General features: G+C 38.4%; 2 protein-coding genes across 7 annotated transcripts in view; one reads left to right on the top strand and one right to left on the bottom strand.

Moving 5' to 3' along the window:
* LOC106080680 (trichoplein keratin filament-binding protein) overlaps nt 1-14,045 on the bottom strand; it is a 164,618-nt gene that overhangs the window by 20,893 nt on the left and 129,680 nt on the right. The gene's annotated exons all lie outside the window — the stretch shown is intronic.
* Nucleotides 7,418-14,045, top strand: part of LOC106088801 (peptidoglycan-recognition protein LB) — a 50,910-nt gene continuing 44,282 nt past the window's right edge. Inside the window, exon 1 of the mRNA XM_013254491.2 lies at nt 7,418-7,460. The gene's annotated coding sequence lies outside the window, so the exon portion shown is untranslated. The remainder of the gene's footprint in view (nt 7,461-14,045) is intronic.

Here is a 14,045-nt window from a genome sequence, read left to right as displayed (position 1 = left end):
CAATCATTGATAAGTAAGAAGTTTGCCCATGTTCATTAATGGGATTCATGGTCAAATTTCGCATTTATTTGTTTTCAAAAACAATTTTGAGTGGAAAATGAATTAAGAAATACATTTTTATAAAAACTTTGTCTACAATATGGTTATTTGCCTATGCTACTAACAATGATTACACTCGTAAGCATTCACTTTCTGGAAAATATGATCGCCATCTAGCGATCCATAGCTGAAATGGAGTACATTTATCTGTGAAGATAAACCAAGCAACTAAAGTCTAGCCATACACTTCTTCTCAAACTGTGTACACAAAACACATAGAAGCCATTCGAGTGTGTTCGAAAACAACACTAGACAACACAAAATTTTACTTCTAGAGAAAAAAAATGTTAAAAATGTCTTGTGAGGATACACATTTCCCGGAAAACTCATCAAAGTACAATGCACAGTGGGAGAAGATAAAAAAAACTATTAAATGTCAAAGAGATATCCCTCTCTTTGAAATTTGGAATCGTTAGAGCTGAAGTGTGGAGGCCACCGTGGCGCAGGAGTTAGCATGTCCGCCTATGACGTTGAACGCCTGGGTTCAAATCCCGGCGTGAACGTCAACAAAATTTTCAGCAGTGGTTATGCCCTTACTAATGCTGGCTACATTTGTGAGGTATCCTGCCATGTAAAAACTTCTCTATTTAGTGGTGTCGCTATGCGACAGGCCATTCAGACTTGGCATAAAAAAAGGAGACCCCTTATCATTGAGCTTAAACTTTAATCGGACTGCACTCATTGACATGAAAGTAGTATCCCCCCCCCCCCTGTTCCTAAATGGAATGTTCAGTGGAAGGATTTCTGTAGTACCATTTCTTGAAATTGAAGGTGCTTTCCATGATGTAAAACCAACGTCAATCATGAGGGGGATGGAGTTATTAGCCAATACTAACTTAGGAAAATGTAATGTTGGGATCTGTTGATCTTAAAAGATAGGTCAGCAGAGTAACACCTCAAGAAGGTGTACTGTCTGCTCTACTTTGGAACATAGCCATTAACAATATAAAGATTATTGTTTCTAAAGAAAAAGGTGTAAAAATGGTATTGTATCCTGATGGTGTCGCTATTGCGATAAGAAAAAAGTTTCCCTGCGCACTTAGATGTACACTTCAGGAAGCTCTACGTGCGACAGTGATTTAGTGGTCTAATCATAAGTCTGTTTAAGACGGAAGTTGTTCTTTTTCGGCAGGAAATACAAGTTACCAACAGTGGCGCCTGTCTTCTTGGGAAGAGAGAATGATCCATTTACTGAAAACGCAAAACATTTTGGTAAAGGTTGTTCTACTACTGTTCAATACTCAGCCGGATCCAAAGGATGACTTGTTTGTACACAATAGCCGCACTGAGAACGACACCATCCAATGCATTGAGTTTAATGCCACACTTAATGCCTCTGGACATTGTGTTAAGACAAATTGCTGCTTACCAGAACCTAACCTAAACATAACCTAAACCCAAACCTAAACCTAAACCTAAACCTAAACCTAAACCTAAACCTAAACCTAAACCTAAACCTAAACCTAAACCTAAACCTAAACCTAAACCTAAACCTAAACCTAAACCTAAACCTAAACCTAAACCTAAACCTAAACCTAAACCTAAACCTAAACCTAAACCTAAACCTAAACCTAAACCTAAACCTAAACCTAAACCTAAACCTAAACCTAAACCTAAACCTAAACCTAAACCTAAACCTAAACCTAAACCTAAACCTAAACCTAAACCTTAACCTTAACCTTAACCATAACCTTAACCTTAACCTTAACTTTAACCTTAACCTTAACCTTAACCTTAACCTTAACCTTAACCTTAACCTTAACCTTAACCTTAACCTTAACCTTAACCTTAACCTTAACCTTAACCTTAACCTTAACCTTAACCTTAACCTTAACCTTAACCTTAACCTTAACCTAAACGTTACCTACACCTAACCTAAACCTAAACATAACCTAAATATAAACTAAACCTAACCTAAATATAAACTAAACCTAACCTAAATATAAACTAAACCTAACCTAAATATAAACTAAACCTAACCTAAATATAAACCTTTTGCAAAAATTTTATTTTGATTGATCATTATATGCAAAAAATTCAAATTTGCCCATGAACATTAATTTAAGAACCAGGAGCAAACTTCTCACATATCAACGAAAGCTTTCCTATTCAAGTTTAAGCTCAATGATAAGGGGCCTCTTTTCTATAGCCGAGTCTAAACGGTTTGTCGCAATGCGACACCTCTTTGGGGAGATGCTTTTACATGGCATAGTACCTCACAACTGTCGCCAGCATTAGGAGAGGATAACCACAACTGAAAAAAATTTTTTCGTCTGATGTTCTCGCCAGGATTCGAACCCAAGCGTTCAGTGTCATAGGTAGCCATGCTAACCTTTACGCTACGATGGCCTCCCATTATATTGCCATGGTTGGTTAATAGGTCCTGTTTTGAATGAGGACATTTTACCCCGAATATGGATATTAAATTCGTTCTCTACTTCCAAAAAATTTTCCTTTAAATCCTTCATTGCCAAGGCCGTAAAATAGGTACGGTTTGGGGGTATTTTGTGGATAGGGTATTTTATGGATAACCAGACACCTACCCCTTAAAGCAAATATATGAGCCCCATGTTAGCATCGTCGGTGAAAATAGTCCCATTTGGGACTTTTCCCAAATAGCTATCTCTTGAGCCCTATCTTATAAAGGTCGGTAAATATTCGGTTATGAATCCCATTTTGTCGTGACTGGTATATTTACCCATTTGGCTACTTACGAGGATAGGACGACCCCCTAGGCACCCCATCCGAACAATGGATATAAACTCTTTGGATATTAGGGTATTGGGAAGTGGGATGGACTCTCAGACGCTTCCACCCACATATGGATATCAAATTCGTACTCTACTCCCAAATACTTTTCATTTGAGTCCTATATTGGTCATGGCCATGGTCGGTAAATATCAGGGATTCGGAACAGGCCGGGGCGGAGCAAAGCGGGAGCGTAAACGGAAGCTGGGTGGCCGGGGCGGGATTGAGACTGGAAAACGTTGCAGTGCGAATCTTTAGCCCCGGCCTCCGCTCCGGTTTCTTCGAATCTCTGGTAAATATGTACGGTTTCGGAGTTGTTTTGCGTCTGGGGCGGGCAACCCGACGGTTTGCCCTGAAACTATGTAAATATTAAATTCGTTCTTTACTCCCAAATGCTTCCATTTGAACCTCATATTGTCATGGTAGGAAAATAAGTTATATCGTAACATGTAATATTTTCAATGCGATATTTCTCTCATTTCAATGAGTGCAGACCGATACAAGTTTAAGTTCAATGTTAAGGACTAGGCATTAAAAAGGGGGCCTCTTTAATGCCTAGTCCAAACGGTGTACCACAGAGTAGAAGTTTTAACCTGTCAGGATACCTCGCAAATGCAACCAGCGTTAGTAAAATAAGTTCACTGTACCTAAAATTTGGATATCAGATTCGTTTGCCACTCATAAATTCCTTTCATTTGAGTCCCATATTATCATGATGGGCAAAGTAACCTAAATACCTGGATACACATTTTGGTGTCATATTCATATTCTACCCCCAAGTACCATTCACTTGAGTCCAATATAGTCATAATTGTCTAATATGCCCATTTGTGAGTTTTTTAGGATGAGGCCATCCCCATGGTATCTACTACCCCATCGTAATCTACTACTGAATACCTTTCATTTGAGTCCCATATTAACATGAATTTCCAATATGTCTGTAGGAGGATTTTGGGACCAACTTTTTTAATATCGTATTCACGTTCTACTACTCAATACCTCTCATTTGATACCCATGTTGTCGGTATTGATTCTCTTTCGATTTTTGGTGTTGTTTTTGTGGTAAGGGGGAGGGTCCTCCCCCTTCCGATATCAAACAATTTATATAGCCTATATTTACCTCCGGAGGCCACCGTAGCGCATAGGTAACCAAGTCCGCTTATGACGCTGAACGCGTAGGTTCGAATCCTGGTGAGAACATCAGAAAAATGTTCAGCAGTTGTTATCCCCTCCTAAAGCTGGCGACATTTGTGAGTTACTTTGCCATGTAAAAACTTCTCTTCAAAGAGATTTCGCACACCGTTCGGACTCGGCTTTAAAAAGGAGGTCCCTTATCATTGAGATTAAACTTGAAACAGATAGCACTCATTGATATGTGAAAAGTTTGCCCCTCACTGAAATGTTCATGGATAAATTTCCAGATTTATGTTTCCTTTCAGACCAGCCGACACAATTTGTGAAAATTTCAAGAAATACGGTTCAGCCGTTTTGGATTCTATATGAAACAATTAAACTTACAAACAAACAATAAATCAAAAAACACCGATTAATTTTTATATATTGGGTTGCCCAAAAAGTAATTGCGGATTTTTTAAAAGAATGCAAATGCATTTTTAATAAAACTTAGAATGAACTTTAATTAAATACACTTTTTTTACACTTTTTTTCTAAAGCAAGCTAAAAGTAACAGCTGATAAGTGATAGAAGAAAGAATACAATTACGGAGTCACAAGCTGTGAAAAAATTTGTCAACGCCGACTATATGAAAAATCCGCAATTACTTTTTGGGCAACCCAATATATATATATATATATATACTTAGATAAGATTTCAAAATTTCTTAAGAAAATTTTGTCAAAATCTATTTTCTATTGAATTTGAATTTTATTTCAATAGAAAATTTTATCAACATTTCGACAAAAACAGTTTTCTTGTTTTGTTCTTCTTTATAGTTAGGGGCTTTCCCTTTCTACTTATTATCTAACCCCCTTACCTTGGTGGTGTTGTTCCTTATGCCACTTTATGTCTTAGAGTGGCTTTCTTGGAATTGATGTTTTCTGAGGAAGCCCCCTGAATGAATGTATTTATGCGTTTTTCAAAAATTCGTCGCATGTTTTTTGTATTCTTTTCTTTTGTGATTCAATTCACCCCAAGGTATTACGATTTGACCACTGCGCTTTTGTCAACATCAAAAAAACAAAACAAGTAAAAAGGCATTAAGTTTGGCCAGGTCGAACTTTGGATACCCACCACCTTGGGTGGTGGGTAAATGGAGGATGGTGGGTGGGTAGTGAAAAAATGCATAATTTATGCACTTATAGCAGCTATATCGAAATATGGTCCGATTTGAACCAAATTTGGCACAGATATTGGGTGGTCTTATAAATACAAAACAAGTCACTGTTCAAATTTGGTCTTTTTAGCAGCTATATCCATATACAGGCCGATCTGAACCATATAAAACACGGATGTCGTAAAGCCTAACATAAGTCTCTGTGTCAAATTTCAGCGAAATCGGAAAAGAAATACGTTCTTTATGGGCCCAAGACCTTATATCGAGAGGTCGGTCTATATGGCAGCTATATCCTAATCTGGACCGATCTGGGCCAAATTGCAGAAAGACGCGGAGGGGCCTAACTCAACTCACTGTCCCAAATTTCGACGACATCGGACAATAAATGCGCCTTTATGGGTCAAAAACCTTAAATCGAGAGATCGGTCTATATGAAATCCATATTCAAATCTGGCTCGATCTGAGCCAAATTGTAGAAGGATGTCAAAGGGCCTAACACAACTCACTGTCCCAAGTTTCAGCAAAATCAGAAAATAAGTGTGCCTTTTATGGGCCTAAGACCCTAAATCGACGGATCGGTATATATGGCAGCTATATCCAAATCTGGATCGATCTGAGCCAAATTGTAGAAAAATGTTGAAGGGCTTAATACAACTCACTGTCCCAAATTTCGTCGAAATCGGACAATAAATGCGCCTTTTATGGGTCAAAAACCTTAAATCAAGAGATCGGTCTAAATGGCAGCTATATCCAAATCTGAATCGATCTGGGCCAAATTGAAGAAGGATGTCGAAGGGCCTAACACAACTCACTGTCCCAAATTTCAGCAAAATCAGATAATAAGTGTGCCTTTTATGGGCCTAAGACCCTAAATCGACGGATCGGTATATATGACAGCTATATCCAAATCTGGACCGGTGTAGGCCATATTGCGGAAAGATGTCGAGGGGCCTAACTTAACTCACTGTCCCAAATTTTGGCGAAATCGGACAATAAAGACCCCTTTTCTGGGCCCAAAATCTTAAATCGAGTCTATATGACAGCTATATCCAAATCTGGACCGATCTAGGCCAAATTGCAGTAAGTTCTTGAAGAGCCTAACGCAACTCGCTGTCCCAAATTTCGGCGACATCGGACAATAAATGCGCCTTTTATGGGTCAAAAACCTTAAATCGAGAGATCGGTCTATATGGCAGCTATATCCAATTGTGGACCCATCTAGTCCAAACTGAAGAAGGATATAGCCCATCCCCGAACTTAACCTGCCTAGGGATAAAAAAAGAATCTATGCAAAGTTTCAGAACAACATCTTTAATTTTAAAGACTCTAGCGTGATTTGAACAGACAGACGAACGGTAGGACATGGCTAGATAGTCTTAGATTTTTACGCTCATCAAGAATATATATTCTTTGTAAGGTCGGAAAGGGTATAAAACAAGTAAAAACGAGCTAAGTTCGCTAAGTTCCGAATCTTGGGAATCCACTCAAGAAGTCAAGTCGGGAGATCGGTTTATATGGGAACTATATCAGGTTAAAGACCGATTCGGGCCGTACTTAACACAGTTGTTGGAAGTCACACCGGAACACCACATGCGAAATTTCTGCCAAATCGGACAAACATGGTGGCTGAGAGGTGGCTAGAAGTCAAATTCGGTGATCGGTTTATATGGGAGCTATATCAGGTCATAGACCGATTTGGACCGTACTAGGCACAATTGTCGGAAGTCATACCAAAATACGATGTGAGAAATTTCAGCCGAATCGAACAAAAATTACGGCTGGTAAGGGATCAAGAAGTCCAATCCGGAGATCGGTTTATATGGGAGCTATATCTAGTTTTAGACCGATTTGAACAGTACTAGGCACAGTTATTGCAAGTCATAACAGAACACCACATGCGAAATTTCAGCCAAATCGGACAAAAATTGTGGCTTATAAGGGCTTAAGAAATCAAATCGGGAGATCGGTTTATATGGAAGCTATATCTGAATCTAAACCGATAAAGCCCATTTGCAATCCCCAATGATTTACATCAATATTAAGTATCTGTGCAAAATTTCAAGCGACTAGGGAAGCGACGGAGGGAAGGACGGACATCGCTAGATCGATTCAGAATGACGAGACGATCAAGAGTACATATACTTTATGGGGTCTTAGACAAATATTTCGAGGTGTTACAAACGGAATGACTAGATTACTATACCCCCATGCTATGGTGATGAGTATAAAAAAAAACAATGCCCATGCCAGCATTTAGTTTCTTGTTGTTCGGCTCATAGTGTCAAGCTTGCGGACATTTGTTCGATAAACAGCAAAACAAGTTAAGTCTATGGTGATTTTTGAATTCATTCATCAAAAGAGTCCAACAAAACAAAAATCACCATTTCATTCAATAATCTATGCAGATTTAACACACACACATACATATGTATGTATATGAGTTTTGTTGAAAAACACAGCCTGTGTTATTAAAAACGATCAAAAATTAATTCTGCTTGAATTTTAATTAACAAAATATCGAGGAAAACAACAAAAACAAGTGAGTAGAGGCAATTGCTATGGTGACGGAATTTAAAATGCTTTGGTAAAGACAAAAAAGATTACAATAACTAGCATAGGGGGGTCATTATTTGGGTCAATAATCCAGAAGGGAATGTCATTTAATCTGGGGAAAAAATTCCCCTTTAAAGTTGCAGCAACGTTTATTTAATTGGTGCCATGTAATAATGGCTCGAGGGAAAGAAAAAAAAACACAGAGAATTTTTTTTCATTTATAGGCAATTATATATAATGATGGAATGCAAGGGGAAAAAACTACACCGAAAGAAATATAAGAGACTATTATTTAAATTTAGTATCCTCTGTTTCTAAATGTAATGTTCGTGGGCAATTTAGTTAGTTAGTAGTATTATTTAAAAGTGTTTTTGTATTTATGTTAAGTCGTCTAAAGGTTCATTCCCTGCAAACATTTTTGATCGCCAAACAATCTTCCATGAATCTTCTAGAAGAGGATTACCATCGCGGACGAGCTGGTCTAAGCGTCGTAGACGATTCCCCCGCCGTGAGGAGTTGTGTCATCAGGACGTATCTTCTGAAAGAGCGTTCCGCTAAACTTCCATATGAGTTGCCAAAGAGTAAGTCAGAAGAGTCTTGGAAGATCTTAGAATCTCGTAGTATTCGTGTGGGCGATTGTTTTGGAAGAATAAATAAATTCCTCTTCTAAAAGAGTTGCGCATTACTCGCCTGGACGAGTAACACATAAGTGTTTTGGAATATTTATTAATTATTGTTCCAAAAGCATTGTGAGTTATTCGCTTAGAAGATCTAAAAACGCATATCAAGATTAGTTGTTCATCAAAAACGTAACAACTACGAAAAAAACTCATAACAAGTAAAAGCATGCTAAGTTCGGCCAGGCCTAATCTTGAGCACCCACCACCGTGGATTCCCCTAAAAATGTACCCTTAATAACTGAATTATTATACCCACTACCATAGGATGGGGATATACTAATCTAGTCATTCCGTTTGTAACACCTCGAAATATTGATCTAGGACCCCATAAAGTATATATATTCTTGATCGTCTCGACATTCTGAATCAAACTACCCATGTCCGTCCGTCCGTACGCTCCAATTCAGTCTATAACTAGATATAGCTCCCATATTTGAGCAGAATCCATGGTGGTGGGTTCCCAAGATTCGGCCCGGGCGAATGTTTTGGTCACAAAAAGTCATATCAGGACTAAGGGAGGCCTTTAGCCACCATATTGACCGATTCGGATAAAACTTGTCACTGTTGTTATAAGTCATAAGATAGATTTTTGGCCCATATTTAAGCCAAATCAGGTGAACATTTTGGCTTCTAACGGCTGAAGAAGTAAAATCCAGGGATCGGTTCATATGCGGGATATGCCCGTTTATAGACCGATTCGAATCATACTCAGCATTATTGTTGAAAGTCTTAACCCATGTCTTTGATCCAAATTTCAGCCAAATCGGATGAAAATTGAGGCTTCTAAGGGCTCAAAAAGTCAAATCCGGGAATCGGTTTAAATGGGGGCTATATCCGTTTGTAAACCGTTTCAGATCATATTAAGCATGGATATTGGAAGTCATAACACAAGTCTTTGTTCCCAATTTCAGCCAAATCAGGTGAAAATTGAGGCATATAAGGGCGCAAGAAGTCAAATCCGGGGATCGATTTATATGGGGGCTATGTCTGTTTATAGACCGATTCAGATAATACTTAGCATAGATGTTGGAAGTAAAAACACAAGACTTTGTTCCAAGTTTCATACAAATCGGATGAAAATTGCTCCAGAAGTCAAATCCGGGGATCGGTTTAAATGGGGGCTATATCCATTTGTAAACCGCTCCAGATCATATTAAACATGGATGTTGGAAGTAAAAACACAAGAATTTGTTCCAAGTTTCATACAAATCGGATGAAAATTGAGGATTCTAGGGGCTCAAGAAGTCAAATCCCGGGATCGGTTTATATGGGGGCTATATCTGTTTGTGGACCGATTCAGATCATACGATTTTCATCCGATTTGACTGAAATTTTGTGCATAGTGTTCTGTTATGACTTCCAGCAACTATGCCAAGTAGGGTCCAAATCGGGCGAGCACATGATATAACTCCCAAATTGGTCAAGAACCTGATATAGCTCCCATATAAACCGATCTCCCGATCTGACTTCTTTAGCCCTTACAAGCCTCAATTTTTGCCCGATATGGCTGAAATTTTACACATAGTGTTCTATTATGAATCCCAACAACTGTGCGGGACCAAATCGGTCGAGAACATGATGTAGCTCCCATATTAACCAATCTCCTGATCTGACTTCTTGAGCCCTTACAAGCCACGATTTTTATTCGATTTGGCTGAAATTTTGCATATAGTGTTCTGTTATGACTCTCAACCACTGAGTCAAGTACGGTCCAATTCGGTCTGTAACCCAGGACTTCCACATTTTAGCAGAATCCATCGGTGGTGGGTTCCTAAGATTCGGTCCGGCCCAACTCAGCACGCTTTTACTTGTGTTTTGATATAGCTGCCATATAAACCGATCTTCAGATTTGACTTCTTGAACCTCTAGAAAACGCAATTACCACCCAATTTGATTAACATTTTGCACGAGATGTTTTAGTATGACTTCCAACAATTGTGCCAAGTATGGCTCAAATCGGTCTATAACCTGATATAGCTGGTCGATCTACCGATTCGACTTCTTGAGCTTCTAGAGGGCGCAATTCTTATCCGATTTAAATGAAATTTCGCACGTGGTATTCTGGGATGACTTCCAACAAATGTGCCAAGTATGGTTCAAATATCTTTCTATGACTTCCAACAGCCATGACAAGTATGCTCCAGATCGGTTTATATTCGAAAAAGTCATTCAAAGAAATTGCCCTAATCTCATATTAATATTTTCGTATTTTTTCCTAATCAAAATTTTTTCAGTGTATAAAAAAATCTGTTTACATTGGATGATGAAAGCAACAATAAAATCAGCAACACAAAAGTAAATCACCCATTTATCTGTAGCGAGATGCATGTATAGATTGGATTGGTCTTTTTCATGATGACCATCCATTTTAGTTTTTCCCCTTTTGAATGAAACTTATGGCTCGTTTCTTCGGCTCTTCATGCCACACCTCTGTAAACAAATGAAAATATTTGAAACATTTTAAATAAACAAAAATATTAATAAACAATTTGTTGCCGGGATTCACCAGATCTTATGAAACGCAATTGTGTCTATATATTAGCTTAAGGGGTTTAGCAAGGGGAATATTGAAACAAGTTTGGATACCCACCACCTGTTGTATATATTTTTAAACACCTGCCTCGATGGATATGTTCCGATACAGACCACACTCTGCACGGACCTCGAGTGGTCTTGTATATATAATTCACGGTTCAAGTTTGTAAAACAGAATATTGATCTTTATGGCAGCTAAGTCCAAATATAGACCGATCTAAGCCATATAGGGCACGGAAAGCCTAACTTAGGTCACTATAACAAATTTCCGCTAAATCGAATAAGAACTCCCATTTAATGGGCTCAACGCTTTTAATCGGGAGATCGGTCTCTAAGGCATCTATATCCAGATATAGACCCATGCACAGTGGGATATAATCGGAAAAAAATAGTAAAAAAAAAAACAAGTAAAAGCGTGTTAAGTTCGACCGGGCCGAATCTTATATACCCTCCACCATGGATTGCATTTGTCGAGTTCTATGCGCGGTATCTCTTTTTAGGCAAACAAAGATTATTGAATAATAACTGTTATGCTATTGGAGCTATATCAAGTTATAGTCCGATTCGGACCATAAAATTGCGCCCTCTAGAGCCTCAAGAAGTCAAGATCCCAGATCGGTTTATATGGTAGCTATATTAGGTTATGTACCGATTTGCGCTATACTTAGCACAGATATTGGAAGTCATAACAAGACACCTCAGCCAAATCGGACGAGAATTGCGCCCTCTAGAGGCTCAAGAAGTCAAGACCCGAAATCGGTTTGTATGCCAGCTATATCAAAACATGGACCGAATTGAACCATACTTAGTGCAGTTGTTGGAAGTGATACCAAAACACCACATGCAAAATTTCAGTTAAATCGGACGAGAATTTCGCCCTCTAGAGGCTAGAGACAAGAAGTCAAGACCGAAGATCGGTTTGTATGCCAACTATATCAAAACATGGACCGATTTGTACCACACTTAGCGTAGTTGTTGGAAGTGATACCAAAGCACCACATGCAAAATTTCATTCAAATCGGACGAGAATTGTGCCCTCTAGAGACTGAAGAAGTCAAGACCCAAGATCGGTTTGTATGCCAGCTATATCAAAACATGGACCGATTTGTACCACACTAAGCGTAGTTGTTGGAAGTGATACCAAAACACCACATGCAAAATTTCAGTCAAATCGGACGAGAATTGCGCCCTCTAGAGGCTAGAGACAAGAAGTCAAGACCCAAGATCGGTTTATATGGCAGTTATATCAAAACATGGACCGATTTGGCCTATTTACAACCAACCGACCTACACTAATAAAAAGTATTTGTGCAAAATTTCAAACGCCCAGCTTTGCTCCTTCGAAAGTTGGCGGGCTTTCGACAAACAGACGGACGGACGGACATGGCTAGATCGACTTAAAATGACATGAATATATATACTTTATGGGGTCTTAAACGCATATTTCTAGGTGTTACAAACAGAATGACGAAATTAGTATACCCCCATCCTATGGTGGAGGGTATAACAAGTAAAAGGGTGCCGAATCTTGGGAATGCGAATCTTGGGAGCCCACCACCATGGATTCTGCTACAATATGGAAGCTATATCTGGTTATAGACCGATGCGAACCGCACTTGACACAGTTGTAGGAAGTCATAATAGAACACTATGTGCATAATTTTTGCTAAATCGCATAAAAATCGCTGCTTGTAATGGCTCAAGAAGTCAATTCGGAAGATCAGTTTATATGGGAGCTATATCAGGTTATGGACCGATTTGGACAGTACTTGGCACAGTTGTTGACAATCATAACAGAACACTATATTCAAAATTTCAGCCAAATCGGATAAAAATCGCTGCTTGTAATGGTTCAAGAAGTCCAATCGGAAGATCGGTTTATATGGGAGTTATATCAGGTTATGGACCGATTGGGACCGTACTAAGCACAGATGTTAGAAGCCATAACAGAACACTATGTGCATAATTTCAGCTAAATTGGATAAAAATCGCTGCTTGTAATGGCTCAAGAAGTCAATTCGGATGATCGGTTTATATGGAATGATTTGGATTGTACTAAGCACAGTTGTTGGAAGCCATAACAGAATACTATATTCAAAATTTCAGCCAAATCGGATAAAAATCGCGGCTTGTAATGGCTCAAAAAGTTTAATCGGAAGATCGGTTTATATTGGAGCTATATCAGGTTATGGACCGATTTGGACCGTACTAAGCGCAGTTGTTAGAAGCCATAACAGAACACTATGTGCATAATTTCTGCTAAATTGGATAAAAATCGCTGCTTGTAGATCTGAACCGATATGGCCCATTTCCAATCCCCAACGACTTACATCAATAGTAAGTATCTGTGCAAAATTTCAAGCGGCTAGCTTTACGCGTTCGACCGCTATCGTGATATCGACAGACGGACGGACGGACATGGCTAGTTCAACTCGGAATGTCGAGACGATCAAGAATATTTATACTTTGTGGGGTCCTACAGGGTGGCTGATGAATATTGCTACAATGATGAATATTGCTACATTTTTTTTTCGGTGTATGGAATACATTTTTCTTTTATTCATGTTAAATTAAATTATTAAATTAATTATTAAATTATTATTAATTAAATTAATTAATTAATTAATTAAATTAATTATTAAATTATTATTATTAAATAGAAAAAAAGTTATTACATTTTTTTTTGGTAGCGGCTTTCATCAGCCACCCTGTAGATCAATATTTCGAGGTGTTACAAACGGAATGATTAGATTAGTATACCCATCCTATGGTGGTGAGCATAATAAGCCATTTGAGAGCTGACAGAGATAACTCTTTGACCTTGAAATGTTTAAAGCTAAGTTGTTATCAAGATCATGTGCAAAATTTCAAGGCCTTAGGTGCCGTAGCGCCTATTGGCAGAGCCCTAGATTAGGCCACATCAGCATTTCGCAAAATTGTTTAGGCTGCCAAATCGTCATTTGTCTTTTTTTGCTGGATAGTGCTCAAACTCTATAAACTATAACAGTGGGATTTAGGCCCAACAGCTAAGTCCTTGAACCAACACTTGCCTGATATTTCAAATGTGTTTCAGTAAATTTAACCCAAATCACTCTGAAACTTTTTGGTTAATTTCTAGTTTACCGATTTCTCATGAT

Source organism: Stomoxys calcitrans, chromosome 2, assembly GCF_963082655.1.
Source record: "Stomoxys calcitrans chromosome 2, idStoCalc2.1, whole genome shotgun sequence".
In the NCBI taxonomy this organism is placed as follows: domain Eukaryota; kingdom Metazoa; phylum Arthropoda; class Insecta; order Diptera; family Muscidae; genus Stomoxys; species Stomoxys calcitrans.
This window is presented reverse-complemented; position numbering and strand designations above follow the sequence as displayed.